Source organism: Callospermophilus lateralis, unplaced genomic scaffold, assembly GCF_048772815.1.
Source record: "Callospermophilus lateralis isolate mCalLat2 unplaced genomic scaffold, mCalLat2.hap1 Scaffold_72, whole genome shotgun sequence".
In the NCBI taxonomy this organism is placed as follows: Eukaryota; Metazoa; Chordata; class Mammalia; order Rodentia; family Sciuridae; genus Callospermophilus; species Callospermophilus lateralis.
In genome coordinates this window covers 4,676,755-4,701,341 of record NW_027515276.1, presented here as the reverse complement: position 1 = coordinate 4,701,341, position 24,587 = coordinate 4,676,755, and positions in this window count along the sequence as shown.

Here is a 24,587-nt window from a genome sequence, read left to right as displayed (position 1 = left end):
TGCAATCTGGCTGGGCACGATTCAGTAGCCACTTGTCAAAACAAACGAACTTTATTTTTAGAACCACACACGCCAAACAAAACAGCTCCTCAGGAAAAACTCTCAGAGCCCAACTGGCACCACGGGCTTCCCACAAGCCTCTCTCACCCCTACAAGCCTCTCCACCTCCCACAATCCTCCTGCTCTTGAGGACGATTGACTGGTTCACCTGGGCAGAGCCAAATAAAGTCCCCCAATGAGCAGCTCTGTGGTCTGAAAAAGCAAGGAAACAGCCCAATAAGCATCACCTCAGAGGAGCCAATCAACTGTATTTTGTTGGGGCCGCTGTGAACCAATCATCAGCTGGCAGTCTGAAATGGTGGGGAAGCAGCTCAATTAGCATCTCCATTGAGCATTACCACAGAGGAGCCAATCAGCTAGATGTTGCTGGGCCGCTGTGAGCCAATCATCAGCTGGCAGCTGAAAGTTTGCTGGCAGCTGAAAGTTAGCTGGGGCACCTTCGGCTGTGGCTCTCAACAGTGTGATACCAGTTAGGATTCTATATGTGCAAACAAAAATATTTGTGCTGATTAGGCTACAGAGAAAGGGAGACAGGAATTCGCATATTTGTTAACTTTAAAAACACATGGAGAAATTTTAATTAAAAATTGACTAGATTTATAACACCTCCCTTTTTCATGAAAAAGGAAAGTCCAACTATACACAATACCTCCTGTGAACTGCTTGTATTTCTACTCTGTTTGGGTTATTTTTCTCCATCATATTAGGAATAGTAGTCATAGTCTAGTAGAGTATGGGTTAGTGTCTGGGATTCAGTATTTCGAATGGAAAATTGGAAAGTGAATCCAATCTGTATGCAAATATGTGCTACAAAAAAATCTTCCCACTCTCATCCAGAACAATGTCTTGACATTACCTTAACCACAAATAAGACACAATTAGAGAAGAAGAGTTATAAAATCTGTGAATACATATCTGGAATGGAATATGCTCATGAGTTCAAAAACTTGGAGGTGGTAGAGGAGTTTCCAAAAGTAAGGGACAGGGTAAACAATCCTCAAACATGGAGCTGTGCTGACCTAAATATTTCTTGAGAAACTTCCTCTGAGGTTGGGCATTTGAAATATATGTTGTTGTCAGGAGGTTTAGCTTCCTTTGTAGTGACAACATCAAAGCTGGGTCTGCATCTATGTGACCTGGAGGACATGTTTCTTATTTTCCAATTAACAGGAGGCAACAGTGCTGATTTCTCTCTTCGTAGGTAAACTGTGGCCACTGGGGGCTAAGTGTCTCCCCGTGTGGACTGTGAAGCAATTAGGTCATCCTCCACTTTTTGTGGTGTTTCTTGCTGCTGCACTTGGTGTTTGGTATTTGCTTCATGAAATGCAAGGAGTTCAACTGAGACACAGTGCTGGAGGGAGTTCTTTCACATGTGGTGGGTCAGGGTCTGCAGGAGAATGCACCAACCAGGCTTCTATCTCACATTGCTTGCCACCTTGAGCATAGCAACCTGATTGTGTATATTGCCCTGAATCCTCTCCATATAGTATGATGCCTTTACACAGAAGGGTCTGCTGGCTGCACCATGTCAGTCACAAGCCATTTGGAAGCCAATGGCGATTCCACATGGCCCCACCAAAGAAGTTTTATCACACACCTTCATACCACTGCTCTAGCCCCACTACTAAGCAGACTCCAACTTACTGGCATCTCTGATCTACATCATTTTAATGAAACCCAGTCAATCAAGGCACTGTCTGATATCCTCATGATCAGCAAAAGGACATCCAAAGTTTCTCCAGTGCCACCTGGTCATGGGAATTTCTCAAATTTTATGGTATTTTCTGGCCATTTTTTGAGGATGAAGCTGGAGGCACTGTGGTTTCACTTCACTCAGGAACAAGTAAATGGTGAGGAAGGTCAGTACAATGAAAGCTCTGGAGAACTCTCACAGGCAATGCTTACGAAAGAGTGGCCAAAAGGTAACATGAAGCCAGGCCCATTGGGATCTACAATGTGAGGTCCACGTGTGTTTTGACTCTCAACAATGGCTGCCAAGTCTTTAATAATAAAATCATGTGATATCATGGCAGAGGTTCCCAATGTTCTGTGTAAAGTGACCCTGGGCCTAGATCTCATTTTCCAAGGGCGACTCTCATGCGTGGCCTCCTAAAATCCCAACACATTTCATGGCAATACTTCTCTGAGATCAGATCCTGAACTCAGTCTCTAAGGGGAATCACACCAGAGTTCAAGCCCAGGTGGACCCAGTCATCTCTTCCAACCACCACACAAATGACAACAATTAAACCCAAAACACTCCCACATGGCCCTCATCTTCTTTCATATAGACACTCATCATAACCTCTGGCTGGAGGTTTCCATGAGAGGCACAGTCCAAGACAGTGTCCAAAATATGCTCCTTTGCCCCTCATTTGCCTAAAGTTCGAGGGGAATGGACACCCATCCTGTGATCCAGGAGTGATCAAATAGGCCTGCCATTAATACTGCACCGCTTCTCCAATTTGTGGCATACTGACTATGGGGTTTAAATTCTTTATGTGTATTGGAGTCATGAGAAAACCCAAGAACCAATGGGTAGGCTCTTCAGGGCTTTAAAGAACTCATTTGACCCAAAGGATCCCTATTCTCAGTTGATGGAGGTCAGCAACCTAACAGATGAAGGCAAGAGACTTTACTCACAATGATTGATCTTTCTGATATTTGGTTTTGGATACACTCATGGGATCTTTTTTAGATCCATCAGGTGCTGAGAATCTAAGCTACTGCCTCACACAGGGCCAAGAGGCTGATTCAGACACATCCCTTTCCAAAGCATTTAAGCAAAGAGCCAAAGGTGATGTCCATTCATTTCCATTTTAAAACTGTTTTCTTCAGGCTTCAAAATGGTGTGGCCTGAGGCAAAGCGCTTCCTGACATTCAGGGTAACAGAACCATATTTAAGCAAATGGCCCAAAGAAGTGTTTCACAACTGAGACTTTACTGTTCACAGTGATATCTAAGTTTTCTGAGATACTCGCCATTCCCTTCAGCTATCAAGGAGAAGGCCATGTCACAGAGCTTGTAGGTGGTACATATCTTGGACACATAATGAAGAGCCTATTTTGGAGAGTAGCCAGAATTCAGGAAGAAAACAGGAACTTAGGAAGATAGTAGGTGTTGCCCATCAATAACTCAAGCTGCAGTCCTTTCACAAATTAGGCTGGATGAATGCTGGGATGCTTTCTACTAGACAGGACACATCCATTCATGCATTCTCTTTTCTAATGTCTACAACCATGGACACAGTGGGATACATAGACATAGAAACACTCACCTTGTCAAACGACTTACTAGAAACAGTCCATTCCAAACCAAACAAACCGCCTTTTCTACCTATTCTCAGAATATAAGACAAAACAACAAAACCACAACCACACCCACAAAGGCACCTCCTTCCTACAAGTAAGTCTGTGATATCTGGAGTGTCCTCTGACTAGTGGGCCATACTATGTTCCCCCGAAAAGGCCTGTCCTGTCTCAGAACCGGTTTCCTTGTCCAACTCTCTAAAGTTGTCAGGACTCAGGGGTGAACCACTACGTGCGTTCTCAGGAAAGGCCCCTCTTCAGAGTTCTTCTGGCATTTGGCCATTCTCTCATCAGTAAGTACCTGCTGGGAGCCATTAGCAAAGTAGGTATGACAATTTTCTTGCCAGCGTACCCCCATGCTGTTTAGTGGAAGGACTCCTGGAAAGTGACCTTGCTCAAGGACCAGGGCAGATCCGTGTTTAGGGTGTTCCCTGTTTAGGATAATCCGAGTTTAGGGTGTTCACGGTTTAGGAAGATTATTCCTGCCGGGAATAGGGCATATCCCGCTGCCTGAGTTCCTCTTGAGTTCTTAGGGTCAGACAGTATTTTTGGGAGACAGAAGCTCAGTGGAGGTGTGGATTTGGACAGAGAACTTGGATTTCCCCAGAACATGTTTGTAGACGGCCGGTGTGAGATCGGGAATAAAGAATTGCTGTTGGAATCTACAAAGCTGTGAGTGGCTCGTGATTTGTGCCCAGCCAGACTGCGGCAGGTTCCAAGAAATACTGACTCTGTCCTTGGTAAATCCAAACAAGTGTGACCACTGGGACTGAAACTGGGATGGGCACTGGGTGACTGGCTTCCTGAATCCCATGTTCAGAGAGTTCCATCACCAAAGAAATAAGGTGAGGTCACTTTCTTCAGGAACTGAATGAAATCGATGCCTTGGCAACTACTTCGTCCTAACAGTTGCTTTCAAGGGTCCTATGAGATGGAGGCTGCCACTACATCCTGTGACCCTGTACAAGTTAGAATGGTATATCAACCATAGGCAATTGGGAACAGCTCTCCACACAGGCCTTGTTTGTTCCAAGGTCTCTACATTAGAAGAGGGAGGCTCATTCAGACACAACCCTTCATCCTGACCAGGTTGTTTGCCATGGTAGATAACTTTTGCTCTTTCAGGTCCTTTATAGATGCCTACATTATCTCCAGGGATCATTTCTTCATGGACCGTTGAGGTTCTCAAGAGGTGGAAGATCCCCTACATTCCTGTATTGTAAGACCAACTCTGTCCCTGCTCTTCTGTAAAGTTAGATTGAGGGTACAATGTATGGTTTTGCTTAATAATATGTTCAATTTGGGTTAGGAATCATTCTGCTGGATGAATAATGGTATTGGGAAGCTGTGATTTTATAACAATATAGAGGAGAAATATAAGTATGAAAACAGAAATCTAGGTAAGATTTGAAGCCCAGAAGGGCATTGGGCCCTTGATTGGTATACTTAGCATTGAATAACGTTCTGCTCTGATGTCTCAGATAAATCAATATACAATGGCATAGGAACATGTACCTTGGGTGATTGAATGTGAAAGAGAATATCCAGTCAAATGTGATAGTTGGTAGAATTACGAAGATATCTGCTCGGGTTAGGAAGGAGAGTGAGTATAGAATTTGGATGAAAAGTTCTTTACAATAGGGTTTCGGGTAGAGAATGAAGGTAAATATCAGCACATGTGAAGAGTCAGTCACAATGATGAACTGGGAAAAATATGTAGGAAAGCAGATATCAATAGAGACAATAGGAAATCAGGTAAAGTATAAAGTGAGTGATAGGATTAGACATTTGCAACAGGGTAAGATTGAATATATAATCTTAAAAAGAAAAAAATATGTAGTCACCAATAGGATTGACATTTGAGAGCATTAGGCAACCTGGACATGGATGTTTTTAGTAATCCATGTTCACTTTCCATTAAGGCTTTGGTACAATCGTGTGATCTTTTCATTTTGTGTCCAGAATATTACTGAGATAAAATGTATATGTAGATCAGGTGACATAAGTATTTCTTCCACCATTTCTGGGAGCAATATTTTGAAGATGTATAAATTAGTATTATGGGTACAAATAGGTGTACACTCTGTCTATGAATATAGAGAAAATGCATGAATAGACCATATTTTGAATAAATGATATAAATGGTTTCAACTTTAAATAGTGGATTAAATTGATAGCTGAAAATATACAGGATATCTGATATTGATATACATACATTCATTCCAAACATTTATACATATTATGATAATATTAGGATTATGGTTTATCATGAAAAGTGTGTGAGTTTTGCTTCCAAAGTGATTATGGAAATCGAAAATAATGTGTTTGGAAAGAAGTCTCATGAAAAGACCAGCCAAGAATCCTGGAGGAATACACGTGTTCTGAAGCAGGAAGTGATTGAAAGTGAAACAAATTCGTACAAATTTGTGAACTTGTGGAAGAAATACATATCCTATGATGTGCAAAAATGAAGAAATAGTATTGTACCAGTGTTGAATGAATATGAACGTCAAAATACACATCACGTCCCATAGAAATCTACATGCATTGATTTTAAACTGGATCAGTTACTGTAGAAATATTAGGATTTGTATGCACCATTCACTGAATTTAGTTTTCAATACTAGGAAACAAATATGTATTTCAGGTGAATGAATATTTCTGAGAACATTCTTGTGAAAAGTTGATGAAAAATCCACATACATGAACATGAATGAATTTAGGGAGTGCATATAAGACACATATATTTTATGTTTTAAAAAATCTGGAGAATATATATATATATATATATATATATATATATATATATACTAAAAAACACACAGAGACATTAAAATGTAGCAATATATATGCAAATAGAAATTCATCATGAAATATATATCATCCACAGATGCAAAAATATTCATTTTACTGAACATGGATTTATGTATAATATTGTACTACTAGGAAGCTCACCCATAGGTTGTATATTCAGTTCCAACAGCGTGTAAGAGGACTAATCTCTTCTCATAATTTGTATCTTCCATCAGCCACCTCAAAAATTTACATGTGTTAACAGGTAGGATGCTATATGTGCATATAAAAATACATGTGGTGAATAGGCTACAGAGAAAGGGAGACAGGAATTCACATATTTGTTTACTTTAAAAACACATAGAGAACTATTTCAATTAAAAATTGACTAGATTTTTAACACCTACTGTTTATCATGCAAAGGGTAACTCAAACCATACAGCATTCCTCCTCTGAACTTCTTATATTTCTATTCTGTTTGGGAAATTTTTCTCCATCATATTAGGATTAGTTGTCAGAGGCTAGTAGGGTATGTGTTTGTTTCAGGGATTCAGTATTTCAAATGGAAAATAGGAAAATGAATCCAATGTGTATGCAAATATGTGCTACGCAAAAATATTCTCACTGTCATCCAGAACAATGCCTTAACATTACCTTCGCCCCAAGTAAGACACAATTAGAAGAGGAGAGATAGAAAATCTGTAAAAATATATCTGGAATGGAAAATGCTCAGGAATTCACAAGCTTGGAGGTAGTAGATGTGTTTCCAAAAGTAAGAGACAGGGTAAACACTCCACAAACATGGAGCTATGTTGGCCTAAAGACATCTTTAGAAACTGCCTCTGAGGTTGGGCACTTGAAATATAGGTTGTTGTCAGGAGCTTTAGCTTCCTTTGTAGTGAGACAATCAAAGCTGGGTCTGCATCGATGTGACCTGGAGGACACGGTCTCATATATTCCAATGAATATTAGGCAGCAGTGCTGAATTCTCTATTTGTAGATAACTGTGACCACTGGGGGCTAAGTGTCTCCCCGTGTGGACTGTGAAGGTATTTGGTCGTCCTCCACTTTTTGTGGTGTTTCTTGCTGCTGTACTTGGAATTTGGTATTTGCTTCATGAAATACAAAAAGTTCAACTGGGACACAATGCTGTAGGGAGTTCTGTCACGTGTCCTTTGTGTGTCAGGGTCTGCAGGAGAATGCACCAACCAGGCTTCTATCCCACATAGCTTGCCCCCTTGACAAATAGCAACCTGATTCTGAACATTGCCCTGAAACTTCTCCATTTAACAAGATGCCTTTACATACAAGGTTCTGCTGGCTGCACCATGTCAATCACAACCCATTTGGAAGCCAATGGCAGATCCACATGGCCCCCCCACAGATGTTTTTTCACACACCTGCACCAAACTGCTATACAACCACTAATAAGCAGGCTCCAACTTACTGAAATCTCTGTTCTACACAATTATTATGAAACTCCGTAAATTAAGGCACTGTCTGATACACTCAAATCAGCAACAGGACATCCAAGGTTCTCCAGTGCCACCTGGTCATGGGAATTTCAAAAATGTCATGGTATTTATGTAGCCATTTTTCAAGGATGAAGTTGGAGGCACTGTGGGTTTCAATTCATTCAGGAACCATTAAATGTTGAGGAATATCATTTCAATGAGTGCTCTGGAGAACTCTCACAGGCAAGGCTTCCCAAAGATTGGCCAAAATGTTACATGAAGCCAGGCCCATAAAGGTCTACAATGTGAGGTCCATGTGTGTTTTGACTCTCAACTATGGCTGCCAATTCTTTCAGAATAAAATCATATGATATCATGGCTGAGATTCCCTGTAGTCTGTGGAAAGCCACCCTTGGTATAGATCTCAGTTTCCAAGGGCGACTCTCATGCGTGGCCACCAAAATTCTTAACACAATTCATGCCAATACTTCTCTGAGGTCAGTTCCATAACGCAGTCTCTTAGGGGAATCACACCAGAGTTTGAATCTCAGTGGACCCAGTCATCTCTTCCAACCACCACACAAATGACCAAAATTAAAACCAAAACACTCCCACATAGCCCTCATATTCTTCCATATAGACACTCATCATAACCTCTGGTTGAAGGTTTCCATGAGGGGCACATCCAATGACAGTTTCCAAAATAATCTCCCTTGACCCTCATTTGCCTAAAGTCATTGTGGCCCGGACAGCTTCCTGTGAACCAGGAGTAATCAAATATGCCTGCTCTTAATGCTGCTCGGCTTCTCCAATTTGAGGCCTACTGACAGTCAGGTATAGATTCTTCATGTTATTTGGAGTCATGAGTAAACCCAAGCACCTCTGTAGGGCTTTGAGGACCTTATTTGGGACACATAGGATCCCCATTCTCACTTGATGGAGGTCAGGAAACTAAGAGAGAAAGGCTAGAAGCTTCATCCACAATAACTGATCTTTTTGCCATTTTGGTTTTTGATGCAAACATGGGATCTTTCTTTAGATCCATCTGGTGCTGAGAATCTAAGCCACAACCACACACAGGGCTGAGATGCTGATTCAGACACATCCCTTTCCAAAGCAATTAAGCAAAGAGCCACAGGTGATGCCCATTCATTTCTATTTGAAAACTATTTTCTTCAAGCTTCACAAAGTGTGTCCTGAGGCAAAGACCTTCCTGACATTCACGGCAACAGAAAAATATCTAAGCAAAAGACCCAAAGCAGGGTATCTCCACTGAGACTTTCTTGGTCACACTGATATCTGAGTTTTCTGAGATGCTCCCATTCCCTTCAGCTATTCAGTACATGGCTATTTCACAGAGCTTGGAGGTGGTACATATCTTGGACAAAAAACGATGAGCCTATTCTGGAGAGTTGCAGAGTTCAGGAAGAATACTGGAACTTAGGAAGATAATAGGTGTTTCCCATTATAAGGCAAGCTGCAGTCCATTCATAAATTGGGCAGAATAAATGCTGGGAGTTTTCAACTAGAAACGACACATCCATTGATGCATTCTCTTTATTAAAGTCTACAACAACTGACACAGTAGGATACACAGACATAGAAACACTCGCTTTGTCAAACGACATACAAGAAACTGTCCACCCCAAACCAAACAAACCGACTTTCCAACCTATTCTCAAAACATGAGACAAAACCAAATACTCACACCCACACTCAAAAAGGCACCTCCTTCCCGCAAGTAGGTCTGTGACTATATGGAGTGTCCTCTGACTGGGGGGCTATACTATGTTCCCCCAAAATGGCCTGTACGGTCTCAGATATTGTCTCTTTTTCCAACTCTGTGAAATTGCCAGGAGCCACTGGTGAGCAACTACCTGCTTTCCCAGGAAAGGCCCCTCTTCAGAGCTCTCCTGGCATTTGGCCATCCTCACATAAGTAGGTACCAAGAAAGACTGAGCTTGTCCTTGGTAAACCCAAACAAGTGAGTCCACAGGGACTTTGAATGGGACTGGCTCTGGGTGCCTGGCTTCCTGGATCCCTAGTTCAGAGAGTTCCATCACCAAAGAAGTTAAGTAGGTCAATTTCTTCAGGAACTCAATGAGGTCACTGCCTTGACAACCACTTTGTCCTAACAGTTGCTTCCAAGGGTGCCATGACATGGAGGCTGCCCCTACTTCCTGTGACATTTTCACAAGTTAGAATGGTATATCAATCATAGGGACCCGGGAACAGCTCTCCACACAGGCCTGGTTTGGTCCATCTCCTCTACATTAAGAAGAGAGAGGCCGATTTATACAAATCCCTTCGTCCTGACAAGTGTTTTTGCCTTGGATGATGACTTTTGCTCTCTTAGGTCCTCTTTAGCTGCCTACATCTTATCCAGGGATCATTTCTGCATGGACCTTTGAGGTTCTCAGCAGGTGGAGGATACCCTACATTCCTGTATTGTAAGACCAACACTTTACCTGCTCTTCTGTAAAGTGAGATTGAGGGAACAGTGTATGGTTAGGGTTAATAACAGGTTATATTTGGGTTAGGAATCATTCTGTGAGATGAATAATGGTATTGGGAACCTGAGATATTTACAAGAATATAGAGGTGAAATATAAGTTTGAAAACAGAAATCTAGGTAAGATTTGAAGGCCAGTAAGGCATTATGCCCTTGAGTGGGATATTTAGCTTTGAATTATATTCTGCACAGATGTCTCAGTTGAATCGATATACAATGGCATAGGACCTTGTACCTTCGATGATTGAATGTCGAAGAGAACATCCAGTCAAAATGGGATAGTCAGTAGAATTTGGATGATAGTCGGTAGATTTTGAAAGAAGAGTGAGTATAGGGGTGGGACCAAAAGTTCTTTAACAATAGGCTTTCAGGTAGAGAGTGAATGTAAATGTCAGCACATGTGAAGAGTCAGTCACAATAATGAACTGGGATAATATGTAGGGAAGCAGATATCAATAGAGACATTAGGAAATCCGGCAAAGTATAAAGTGAGGGATAGGATTAGACATTTTCAACAGGGTTGAGGTAGAATATATAATCTTAGGAAGAAACAAATACGTAGTCACCAATAGGATTTACATTTGAGAGCATTAGGCAACCTGGACATGGATGTTTTGGTACAATCTTAAGTGTCACATTTTCTTTTTGTGTAAAGAATATTACTGTGATAAAATGTATATGTAGAGCAGGTGACATGAGTAATTTTTTCAACACTTCTGGAAGCTACATTTTGAAGATGAATAAATTAGTATTGGGGTTACAAATACATCTACCCTGAGTTGATAAATATAGAGATAATGCATGAATAGACCATACTGTGAATAAATAATATAAGTGGTTCCAACTTTAAATAATGGATTGAATTGAGATCGGAAAATATACAGGGAATCTTATATTGATATACAATCATTCATTCCAACCAGTTACACAAGTAATGGTAATATTAGGGTTGTGGTATATCATGAAGAGTGTTTGAGTTTGCTTCAAAATGATTATGGAAATCAAAAATAATGTGTTTGGAAAAAAAGTGTCATGAAAAGACCAGCCAAGAAACCAGGAGGAATACGTGTGTTCTGAAGCAGAAATGATTGAAAGTGAATCAAACGCCTATAAATTTGTGAACCTGTGGATGAAATATATATCCTATGATGTGCATAAACTGAAGACATTGTAATGTACCAGTGTTGAATAAAATGAACTTCAAAATACACATCATGTCCCATAGAAATCTACTTGCATTGATGTTAAACTGGGTCAGTCACTGTAGAAATATTAGGATTGCATGCACCATTCACTGAAGTTAGTTTTCTGTAGTAGAAAACAAATATGTATTTCAGGTGGATGAATATTTCTGAGAATAATCTTGTAAAAAGTTGATTATAAATCCACATACATGAACATGAATGGATTTAGGGAGTGTACATAAGACACATATATTTCATATTTTGAAAAATCTGGAGAGTGTATATATATATATATATATATATATATATATATATATATATATATACACAAAACACACACAGAGACAATAAAAAGTAGAAATATATATGCCAATCGAAATTCATCATGAAATATATACCATTCACAGATTCAAAAATATTTATTTCACTAAAAATGGTTTTATGTATAATGTTGTTCTACTAGGAAGCTCACCCATAGGTTGAATTTTCAGTTCCAACAGCATTAATGGGGAGTGATCTCTTCTCACAATTTGTATCTGCCAACTCAGTCACCTCACAAGAATGTACGTGTGATACCAAGTAGGATTCTATATGTGCAGATAAAAATAAATGTGCTGAATAGGCTACAGAGAAATGGAGACAGGAATTCACATATTTGTTAACTTTAACAAATTTTTTAAAACACATGGAGAACGATTTCAATTAAAAATTAACTAGATTTATAACACCTACCCTATATCATGCAAAAGACAAGTCCAACTATATACCATGCCTCCTTTGAACTGCTTGTATTTCTATTCTGTTTGGGTTATTTTTCAGCATCATATTAGGATTATTAGTCAGAGTCTAGTAGGGTATTGGTTAGTGTCAGTTGTCCTGGCAGGCCGGACACATCAATGTGGGCGGCAAACCTAGTTGGGGAGGAAATAAAGGACAAGAGACACAAGAGATGACAGCAAGACAGGAGTTCTGATCATGCTGCAAACTTTTATTGTTCTCACATGGGAATTTACATGCTGCAGATGGGAAAGCTCTCTTGTCGGCAGTTGCAGGATGTCTTCACAAAGTGAGATAACCTCAGGATCTTTCAGGAAGACAGATGGCCACAGGATGTCTCAGGGAGATGGCTGTGGGATGTCTCCCAGGCAGGATATCTCCCAGGGAGCTGTTTTTTGTCAGTGTCAGGCTATTCTTTGAGGGAGAACGTTCTTCTAGCCCCTGACATCAACCTTTTTCTTATATAAAATATTTGACCATACCTTACCCACTATATATTTAGGGGGTGATAGAGGCTCTTTTTATCTAGGAGGCCTTAGAATATCTCCTGATCCGAGTGAGCGTATTCACTACGAGATTTCGTGGTGGCCTTGGTATGTTTTTGGAGGAGATGGCTTTGAGGGGAAGCATGCCAACCGCCATGCCCCAGAGTGTGTCTCTCAGAGGTCTTGGGTTTTTGGATCCGTGGATCCATCCTCCTGCAGTCCTTCCTGCACCCTCCGTTATTATGGCCTAAAGTCCTCACTCCATGGGTGAGTCCTCCCCCAAGTGGAGGGTCCATGGAGGACGAACCCTTATGGCAAGGGCAGAAGATGGTTGGTCAGAGTTGTTACTTATAGATTAATGTAAGAAAGAGAGATCTGTGGGGATGTAAAGTTAAGAAATAAGCCTGTGAGAAGGGTAAAACATCCTTTTAAATGTTTGCAGCACAGTCTTCCATCTCCAGACGATGATAGTGGACCTGTATGGGCTTAGAGGCCAAAATATTAATGTGTTCTTTAATAAATTGTACCAGCCTGTTTATAATACAGAGTTCTATGGACACAATTGCAAGTAAACCCAACAAAGGGCTTAAGAGGGGAAGAAGGTAGGGTAGAAATCCATTAAACCTATTCCAGAGGGGATTTTCAAAAAGTTTCCTTCGTCTCTTTTCTAGATCTTCTTGAAGCTGCTTAATTTTAGTGCGTACTATGTCTGATTTATTGTCATAAATGCAGCAGCGTTCTCCTAAGGACAAGCAAATACCTCCCTGGTTAGCTGTCAGCAAATCTAAGCCTCGTCTGTTTTGAAGGAACACTTCTGCCAGGGAGTGTATTAGTTTCTGCAAATCTTTAATGGTTCCTGATAGAGTTTGTACATCATTTATAAGTTGTTGAGACAGGCGATGGTAAGAGTGTATAGCAGTGCTAAGCCAGCTGTACCTGTGCCCACAGCAGCTGTTATTCCAAGGCTGGCAAGGAGTGGTAAGGCCTGTATTGCCCGCCTGTGTCTTTTGACTAAGGTGTCTAGGCTAGGAATGTGTAGAGGTTCGTCTCCATGGACAATAGTAATATCAGGGAGTAATAAGGCAAGAACACAGCCAACGATCCAATTCGCTGGAAGCATGGGGAAGGCCGAGTTTCCTCCACACATAAAAACTGTGCTATTGTGGGGACAAAAGATGGGGTGGGTGAGGAATAATTTTATACTGTTGAGCAATTTCCAAAGGAAGAATCTACAACATCAATATCATAGGCATTATTCTGCATCGTGCCTAAAAGACATAATGTAAAAGTGCCAATAGGCTGTACTTTAAAAGGAAATCTGTGTTGGCATGTATTATCATTGTCTATGATAGAATTAACAGAAATTGCCATAGGCATGATTGACCCTGTTGTCATGCAGAGCCAGCAATCACCAGCAAGGGTGGGGTTGGAATTATTAAGCAAGGAGAAAGTAGTTTCCAAAATATCTAATGTATTGTTATCTCAACCTGGGTGCTGGGATTTAGGCTACATTAAGGGATGATATGTGAGCTCAGGGATTTGGGGTTTCAAAAGTTTGATTATCTGAGGATGCTTGACAGCATCAGTGCGTCCTCCACCATCAGAGACCCCTGTAGGGGCCTTAATGGGCCAGCAGGAAGGTTTACCCACAGTGCCTTGGCACGCAGCTGACTGTAGCTTGGTGTATTTGCCTTCTCCTCCCTGGTCAAAAAGAACGGGGGGATAATGAATAGTGGTCCCCCCTGCTGCATGAGTTTTAGTTAGGGAGGCTTCAAAAAATTGTTCTCCCTGCTTGTTAACACAAATTGAGGCCGTGCATAAAAAGAGACATGCATACCTTGGGTATGCATACAAGTTGCAGAACAATTTTGGAGAGCTTTACTTGTACTAGGAAGAATATTCTTTGGCTTCTTAACACATACCCATTTAGGCTGATGAACTCCTCAGATTTCATGGTCAACCTCGGCACAGAGGTAAGCCACCTTAGTCATGCCGTCAGCAGTCTCTGTCCAACTAGTGGGACCCTGAGTCCAAGATCCTCCCTTGCATTCACAGGGGGGGCCAAAAAGGTACTCCATAATGTTGGAAGGTGGAGGGCCAAGGCCTCCATGTATGAACCTGTTCATCAGAAGTGCCTTAAGTAGGATCTTCACACAGATTGTTGGCTGCATCTGAAAAAGGAAAATTTGTCCTCAGGGGGAGGGCCTCCATCCCTGTGTTGAGGTAAGTCATTTACCTGTTTAATCGGTCGTTCTGGTTAGCATCTTGGGGCTGCTTGCTCTTGGTCCCAAACACAAGCTAAGCCTCCTCCCCAGATGAGAACAGGATCTGGGCCTTTCCATTTATTTGTAAGGGGAATGCACCACATAACAGGTGGGCGAACAGAATTGGATGAGGGATGCCAGTGTCTGTCTGAGGCCGAATGCCTTCACTGTCTAGGGTAAGAAAAACAAGGGCAAATAATGAATGTTAAGGCGATGCCTGGGAGTGGTAAATACAAAAGCAGAAGCCTTAAAACAGGTTAGCCAAGTCTTTAAGTTAATGTGGGCACGTTCCACAATGCCTTGGCCCTGAGGCTTGTATGGAATTCCAGTAGTATGACAAATTTGCAAGGTAGCATTAAACTGTTTAAACTTGGCACTAGTAAATGCAGGACAATTCTCTGTTTTAATATGTATTGGTTTACCCATTACGGAAAAGGCTGAAACATGATGAGATAGGACATCTTTGGTAGCCTCTCCAGAATGTGGTGATGCAAAAATAAAGCCAGTGAAGGTATCAAAGAAACGTGTATAATTGGTTTTTCCAAATTCAGGAAAATGAGTAACATCCATTTGCCAAAACTGATTTGTCAGTTATCCTCGGGGGTTAACTCCCAAGTGTTGAATGGGGAGGGAGACATCGCAAACAGGGCATGCTTTACTATTTCTCGTGCCTATTGCCTGGTAATTTTACAAAGCAATCAAATGCTCTGGGAATTTAGATGGTGAAGATTGTGTAACTCCTTGGCCTTTTGAATGGAGCCAACAGAAATTGGAAAGATGGAACGAGTTGCTGCATCAGCTTGGGCATTACCTTGTGTTAGAGGGCCGGGAAGATCAGAGTGTGCACTGATGTGTCCTAAGAAAAATGGGTGTTGTCTGGCCTGAATTAGCTGCTAAAGCTGGTGAAACAGAAAGGCCGCATTGGAAGAAGCCTTAATGATGTGTGAAATCTCCAGCAGGGGCACAGAATGAGCAATGTAGGAACTGTCTGTATAAATATTAACAGGATTATCAAAAATGTTATGAAAACTTGTGTTATGGCAAACAATTTCACAAACTGTGCTGACTGATAGACAGTATCAATGGTGGTAGGCTGGTTATTGACAACAAAGACCATTACTGGAACCGTGTGTAAAGACAGTAAGGGCTTGAGGAATGGGAGCTTTTTGAGTAATTTTGGGAAAAATAAATTGATGTAACTGGACAAAAATGTAAAAGGGGGTAATTGGGAAGGTGGTTATAAATTGTTCCCAAAAAGCCTGATAGGGCAATACCCCATTCACTTGCTGTCTGTAGTAAAAATTGGGTTTGGTCCTTAGTATATGGAATTAAAATATTATCAGGGTCTTTGCCAAAATGTTGTCGAGAAAGCAAAGGACCTTTAATAATTATCAAAGCTACCTGAGCAAGATAAACAGTAATAACCTTGGAGGATGTGGTGGGTAAGTAGACCAAAAGCAAGGGGCAGCCTTTATTTTTAAAATGTGGATCTTGCTTCCAAAATATTCCTGTGGGTGTATAAGGAGTGTGTAAAATAACCAGAACTCGAGGATGGTTATAAGAAATTTGTGTAACAAACTGTTGGGCAATGGCTTCTGTGACTTGGTTTAATGCCTGTCATGCCTCGGGAGTAAGCTTTTGAGGGGAGGAGGGGTGGGAATCACCTCTCAAAATATCATTAAGGGAAAAAAGTACACAAGTGGATAATTTTAAATATGTTCTTAGCCATTGAATATCCCTCAGTAATTTTTGAAAATCATTAAGGTTGTGAAGATGGTCCACACGTAGTTGTATCTTAAGAATTTGGATCTGATTATCTTGAAGTTTAAGGCCCAAATAGGTATAACGGTCCTGGGTTTGAACCTTATCAGGAGCTATCTATAGTCCCAAGGTAGTGAGGATTATGTAAAGGTCTAAGTAACAATTATTAAGGTCATGAGTATGAGGTGCAGCAATTAACAAATCATCCATATAATGTAAAGTATAAATTTGTGGCCATCACTCTCTCACAGGGTCTACTGCTTGAGCAACGGATTTTTGGAAAAGATTAGGGCTGTTGGCCATTCCTTGGGAAAGAACCGTTATTTAAAATCTCTGCATAGGACCCTGAAAATTAATGCAAGGGACACTAAAGGCAAAATAGGGTCTATCCTCAGGATGTAAAGGAATGGTAAAAAAGCAATCTTTTAAGTCAATAACCATTTTACAATAGTTTTTGCGAAGAGCCACTGGTGTGCGAATGCCTGTCTGTAGTGCTCCCATCGGGTGCATAACTTTATTAATGCCACACATATACTGTAAAAGGCAACAACTGCCTGATTTTTGCTTGATAACTAAAATAGGAGTATTCAATGGTGAGGTTGAGGTCTCTACATGGCCGGCTGCCAGCTATTCCTGCTCTAACATGGAGGCAGCCTCCAAATTTTCTTGGGTAAGGGGCCACTGATTCACCCACACCAGTGTCTGAGTTTCCCACATAATTATAACTCCATGGGGTACAGGAGGGTCAGGGACCGACACTAAAATCCGAATACCCAAGTCCACATGTATTTGTTTTTTGTATGGGTTTTATAGGCTCAACCAGTCCTTGTCTCAGTCTCCCAAGGCCTGTACCAGGGACAACATTCATACGAAGCATTTGATGAGTCACCATGGAATTGGGACTGGAAAGAGTAATTTCCATTTGACTCAAAATACCTCGGTCCCGTGGTTAACAGGGAGGTCAGGAGCAACGAAATGAGTGACAGTTCCCTTATTACCCTCTTTATCAGTCCAGCTAAGAGCCCTAGCTCTGACCAGAGGATATTTTGACTGTCCTATCCCTTTAAGGTCAGTCAAGGATGGGGTGAGGGTCCAACCTGATGGCCAGTATTTTTGAGAAATAATTGTGGCATCAGCTCCAGTATCTAGAATTCCTTGGAATTCCTTTCCTTCAATAAGTAAGGAAAGGGTGGGTCTATTGTGAGAAATGGGTTGAACCCAATATACATCAGAGAGGCCCAGGAGGCAGTCCCTCGCGGTACGTTTTGATTGTGGAAGTGCCTCCTTAATCTAATGGAAGGAGTATTAATTGTGCAAGTCTTGTTCCTGCGGGGATGGCCGCAACTCCATTAATAGCTGTGGCCAGTATTTTTATTTCTCCAGTGAAATCATTATCATTACTGCCAGGGTAGATCTGAACACCTTGTAAGGTAGTAGAGGCTCTTTCAAGAATAAGGGCACATGTAAGAGATGGAGGGAGACGCATAATTCCAGTGGATATTATCTGGGGCCCTTGCATTGTGTCTAATATTGTATCGGTGGCGGCACAGAGGTCCAATCCTGTGTTGCCGGGGGTGACTAGTGGGAGGGAGGCAATTGTGGAGAAAGATTTTGAGGTAGGTTGGGAGTTTGGGAGGGAACAAATATTATTGCCCCTGGGTTTGTCCTGGGGGATGTCGTGGCCAGGGGCTGGCCCCGCCGGGAGTTTCCTGAGAAGCAGGAAGAAATAGGCTCTTTCAGGCATTTGTCTTAGATCTACACTCACTGGCCCATTGATGACCTTTACCACATCTAGGGCAAAGTGTAGCTGGGGGCTGTTTAGCCCTAGTTTGAGGAGACGCTATTCCTAGGCTTTGTTTGCCTGTCGGACACTCACGTGCAAAATGGCCAGGTTGTTTACAAGTAAAGCAAGTATGTGAGCCAGGATTGTGAAAGGCCTTGTTAAAGTCGGCACCTAGGGAGAGACCGATAGAATGGGCTGCACCCACTCCTGCACAGAGTCTAATAAAGTCAGAAAGTTTCCATTTATCCTTATGTGGTCAAAGAACATCCTGACATGATGGGTTGGCATTTTCAAAGGCAAGTTGTTTTACAAAGGTGTTTTCACTTTCACTTTGTCCAAGCAAGCATTCTGCAGCTAGGTTAAGCCAGGGAACAAAGTAGGTATAAGGCTCCTCAGGCGGGCCCTTGTCGAATTTTTGCCAGGGAAGTGGTAGCTGAGGCCTTTTGAGGGAGGTGTCTCCAAGCATGTAAGCCAGCCATCTGAATCTGCACCAAAAGTCCAGAAGGGAAATGTGCTTGTTTAGTTTTAGTGTCAAAAGGCGCATGGTCCACTAGCTTAACATAAGTCCCGGATTTAGAGGAGGCCTTAGTTAAAATTTTTTCAGCAGTTTCCCGACAGTGCTCTTTGAAATCTGCATTCCATAACAGGAAGTCTCCGGCACTGAGTGTAGCTTGGTCTAAAAATTTCCAATCATTGGGAGTAAGCCATTGTGCGCTGTGGCTTTCTAATAAAGCCAACGTGTAGGGTGCAGTGGGGCCATAGTGAGCACAAGCCTTTTTAAGTTTTTCATGAAAACACAGGCTTAATTTTTGGTTGACTCTGGGTTCCTTCCTGCCTAGGGGTGAACTCCTCATCCTCTGAGTCCTGATCTCCTTGATCCATTTCCCCCGCTTCCTCCTCTTGATCCTGGTCTAAGTCTTTGACCTCAGGGTGGGCAGGCTTATCTATGTGACTGGTGGTGACTGGGAAGGGGAGAACAGGCCAATGGAGTAGCTTCGCCTTTGTATTAGACTGCTGTGGGCCAGCTTGTGTTAACTCCGTGCCTAAGGCTAATGAATGGAGCTCAGAGTCAAGGGATCTAAATTCTCTTAAAAGTTGGATCTGTTCCGGTCTATGTTGGAAGGATGCTCGCAAGGGAGCCAGGTTAGGCAAGGGAAGTGGGGAAAAAATATCTGGGGAGGGCATTTGGCCCCTGAAGAGCCAGAGCACAAAAGGCAGGAGGGATAAAGGAGGGAGATGGATGTGTAAGTCCTATAGGCTGTGGCAGGGTCCTGAGAGGTGGCGGGTCTTCTGAATGGTAGCGAGCTGCTTCCTTCTCCAAGGTAGCCTCCTCCCTAGGGGTCAATGTAATTTTGGGATTTAAAACTGGATAAAGGCGGTCGGTAATCATTGGAGCCTTATTCATTAGGGTGGTATTTTGAGGGGGACCAGGAAGGTTCCCAGGTTTCTGGGGAGACTGAGAAGGGTGTATGTCTATACTAATGATGGGCATGCCGAGGGAGGACGAGAGGTCTTTTGCATAGTCTCTTCCCCAACCTGACGAGTTTTAAGGAACCATTGTCAAAGGGTGAACTTTTAAGAATTACATTAGTTAAGTTCCAGTAAGAAAAGGTGGGAACAGGCATATTTTCTGGGCCAAAGGATTCATAATAATCTTTTAAACAAAGATTAAAGCCATCTTTTGCCATCAATGGTCCCTTCAAGGGGAAACCATGGACACAATTCTCCTATGTATGAAAAGAAAAATTTTAAGTCCTTTTTCTTAACACGTGCCCCCCCATGTCTTGAAGAACCCCTTGAGACCTTACAAAAACAAATAATGTGACAAAACTGCTTGTCTTATGGTGGGTCACTCACAGTGTGTCATCCCCACCCTCCTCCTGGATCTGTCTCTCGCTGGTGCCTGCTGAGGCGATCGCGAGCTCCGCTTGACCAAGTCTTTCAGGAGGACAGGGTTCCCCCTCAGTCAAAGGCTCGAGCCCCAGCCTGTGGGCGTGAGATGTCCGGAGTGGCAGAAGACATCAACGTGGGAAGTGAACCTAGATGGGGAGGAACGAAGGGACAAGAGACAAGAAAGATGACAGCAAGACAGGAGTTCTGATCAAGCTGCAAACTTTTATTGTTCACACAGGAGTATTTATATGCTGGATGTGGAAAGCTCTCTTATCGGCAGTTCCTGGATGTCTTCCCAAGGTGAGATAATCTCAGGATGTTTCAAGAAGACAGAAGGCCGCAGGATATCTCATGGACACAGATGGCTACAGGATGTCTCCCAGACAGGATGTCTACTGGGGGCTGTTTCTTGTGAGTGTTAGGCTATTCTTTGAAGGAAAATTCCTTCTACCCCTGAGAGTCAGGGATTCAGTATTTCGAATGGAAAATTGGAAAAAGACTCCAATGTGTATGCAAATAAGTGCTACCCGAAAATCTTCCCACTCTCATTCAGAACAATGCCTTGACATTACCTTCACCCCAAGTAAGACACAATTAGAGGAGAAAAGTTAAAAAAATCTGTGAATACACATCTGGAATAGAAAATGCTCAGGAGTTCACAACCTTGTAGGTGATAGAGGAGTTTCCAAAAGTAAGAGACAGGTTAAAACGCCACAAACATGGAGCTCTGCTGGCCTAAAGACTTCTTGAGAAATGGCCTCTGAGGTTGGGCACTTGAAATATATGTTGTTGTGAGGAGCTTTAGCTTCCTTTGTAGTGAGACCATCAAAGCTTGATCTGCTTTTATGTGACCTGGAGGACATGGTTTCTTATTTTCCAATGGACATGGGCAGCAGTGCTGAATTCTGTCTTTGTAGGTAAACTGTTGCCACTGGGGGCTAAGTGTCTCCCAGTGTGGACTGTGAAGACATTTAATCATCCTCGACTATTCATGGTGTTTCTTGGAGCTGCACTGGGCGTTTGGTATTTGCTTCATGAAATACGAGGAGTTAAAGTGGAACACAGTGCTGGAGGGAGTTTTGTCACGTGTTTTGGGTAAGGGTCTGCAGGAGAATGCACCAACCAGGCTTCTATCCCACATAGCTTGCCCCCTTGACCATAGCAATCTGATTCTAAACATCGCACTGAAACCTCTCCATATAACAAGACGCCTTTATATACAAGGGTCTGGGTGCTGCACCATGTCAGTCACAAACCATTTTGAAGCCAATGACTTATCCACATGACCCCACCACAGATGTTTTAACACACACCTTCACACCACTTCTGACGAATCATCAGGCTCCAAATTACTGGCATCTCTCTTCGACACCATTTTCCTGAAACACACTCAATAAGGCACTGTCTGGTACACTCATGGTTATCAATAGAACATCCAAAGGTTCTCCAGTGCCACTTGGTCATGGAAATTTCAAAAATTTAATGGTATTTATCTAGCCATTTTTCAAGGATGACGTTGGAGGCACTGTGGGTTTCAATTCACTCGGGAACCATTAAATGGAGAGGGAGCTCATTTCAATGAATGCTCTGGAGTACTCTGACAGGCAAGGATTCCCAAAGAAAGGCCAAAAGGTCACATGAAGCCCGGCCCATTGAGGTCTACAATGTGAGGTTCATGTGTGTTTTGACTTGCAAATATGGCTGCCAAGTCTGTAAGAATAAAATCATGAGATATCCTTCCTGAGATTCCCAGTGCTGTGTGCAAAGCCAAACTGGGCCTAGATCTCAGTTTCCAAGAGCGACTCTAATGTGTGCCATCCTGAAATCCCAACACAATTCATGGCAATACTTCTTTGAGTTCAGTTCCAGAACTCAGTCTTTAAGGTGAATCACACCAGTGTTCAAGCCCAAGTGGTCCCAGTCATCTCTTCCAACCGCCACACAAATGACAACAATTAAAACCAAAACACTTCCACATGACCCTCATCTTCTTCCACATAGACACTCACCATAACCTCTGGCTGTAGGTTTCCATTAGGGGTGGAGCCAAAGACAGTTTCCAAAATAAGCTCCCTTGCCCCCATTTGCCTAACGTCAGTGTGGCCAGGGCACCCTTCATGTGAACCAGGAGTGATCAAAGAGGCATGCCTTTAATACTGCTCTGATTCTCCATTTTGAGGCCTACTGACTCTGGGGTTTAGATTCTTTATGTTAACTGGAGTCATGAGAAAACCCAAGCACCTATGGTCTAGAGACTGCAGGGCTTTGTAGAACTTCTTTCACCCAAAGAACCCTAATCTCAATGATGGAGGTCAGGAACCTTACAGAGGAGGGAGAGAGACTTCATCCACAATGAGTGCTCTTTAGGCTCTTTTGGTTTTGGATGCACACATGGGATTTTTCTATAGATCCATCTGGTGGTGAGAATCTAAGCCACAGGCTCACACAGGGCCAAGAGGCTGATTCAGACACATGCCTTTCCAAAGCAATTAAGCAAAGAGCCACAGGTGATGCCCATTAATTTCCATTTGAAAACTGTTTTCTTCAGGCTTCAAAAAGGGGTGGCCTGAGGCAAAGACCTTTCTGACATTCAGGGCAACAGAGGAATAGGTAAACAATTGCCCCAAAGCAGGGTTTCTCCACTGAGAATTTCCTGGTCACACTGATATTTGAGTTTTCTGAGATGCTCGCAATTCCCTTCAGCTATCCAGTACATGGCCATGTCACAGAGCTTGGAGGTGGTACATATCTTTTACACAAAACCATGAGTCTACTCTTGAGATTGGCTAGAATTCAGGAAGAATACTGGAACTTAGGAAGGTAGTAGGTGTTTCCCATCCATAAGGCAATACACAGACCATTCATAAATTTGGCAGGATGAATGCTGGGAAGCTTTCTACTAGACAGGACACATCTATTGATGCATTCTCTTTTCTAATGTCTACAACCACAGACACAGTGGGATACACAGACATAGAAAAACTCGCCTTGTCAAACAACTTACTAGAAACAATTCACAGAAAGCCAAACAATCCAACTTTCCTACTTATTCTCAGAACATGAGACAAAACCACAAACCCACACACACACCCACACCAACACAGACCCCCAAGTAGGTCTGTGACTATCTGGAGTGTCCTCTGAATGGTGGGTCATAATATATTACCCCATAATGGGCTGTCCTGTTTCAGATCTGGTCTCTGTGGCCAACTCCGTTATGCTGTCAGGAGCCAGAGGTGAGCCACTACCTTCTTTCTAAGGAAAGGCCCCTCTTCAGACTTTCCTGGGATTTTGCCATCCTCACATCAGTAGGTACCAAGAAAGACTGACTCTGTCCTTGGTAAACCCAAACAAGTTTTACCACTGGGACTTGGACTTTGACTGGCTCTGGGTGCCTGGCTTTCTGGATCCCAAGTTCAGAGAGTTCCATCACCAAGGAAGTGAGGTGAGGTCACTTTCTTCAGGAACTGAATGATTTCATTACCTTGGCAACCATTTTGTCGTAAGAGTTGCTTCCAAGGGTCCCATGAGATGGAGGCTGCACCTACATCCTGTAACATTTTAACAAGTTAGAATGGTATATCAACCATTGGCAACTGTTAACAGCTCTCCACACAGGCCGGGTTTGGTCCATCTTCTCTACATTAAGAAGAGAGAGGCTGATTCAGACACATCCTTTCATCCTTATCGGTTTTTTTGCCATGGAAGATGACTTTTGCTCTCTCAGGTTCTTCATAGCTACCTACATCTTCTCAAGGGATTATTTCTGCATGGAATTTTGAAGTTCTCAGCTGGTGGAAGATCCCCTACCTTCCTGTATTGTAATACCACCTCTGTCCCTGCTCTTCTGTAAAGTGAGATTGAGGGATCAGTGTATGGTTAGGGTTAATCGCATGTTCGATTTGGGTTAGGAATCATTCTGGTTTATGCATAATGGTATTGGGAACCTATGATATTTATAAGAATATAGATGTGAAATGTATGTATGAGAACAGAGATATAGGAAAGATTTGAAGCCCAGAAAGGCATTGGACCATTGATTGGTATACTTAGCTTGAATTTTGTTCTGCACCGAGGTCTCAGATAAATCGATATACAAAGGCATAGGACCGTGTACCACAGATGATTGAATGTAGAAGTCAACATCCAGTCAAAAAGAGATAGTCCGTACAATTAGGAAGATACTCAGTATGTTTAGGAAGAATAGTGAGTCTAGGAGTTGGACCAAAAGTACTTTAGCAATAGGTTTTCGGATAGAGAGTGAATGTAAATGTCAGCACATGTGAAGAGACAGTTACAATGATGAACTCTGG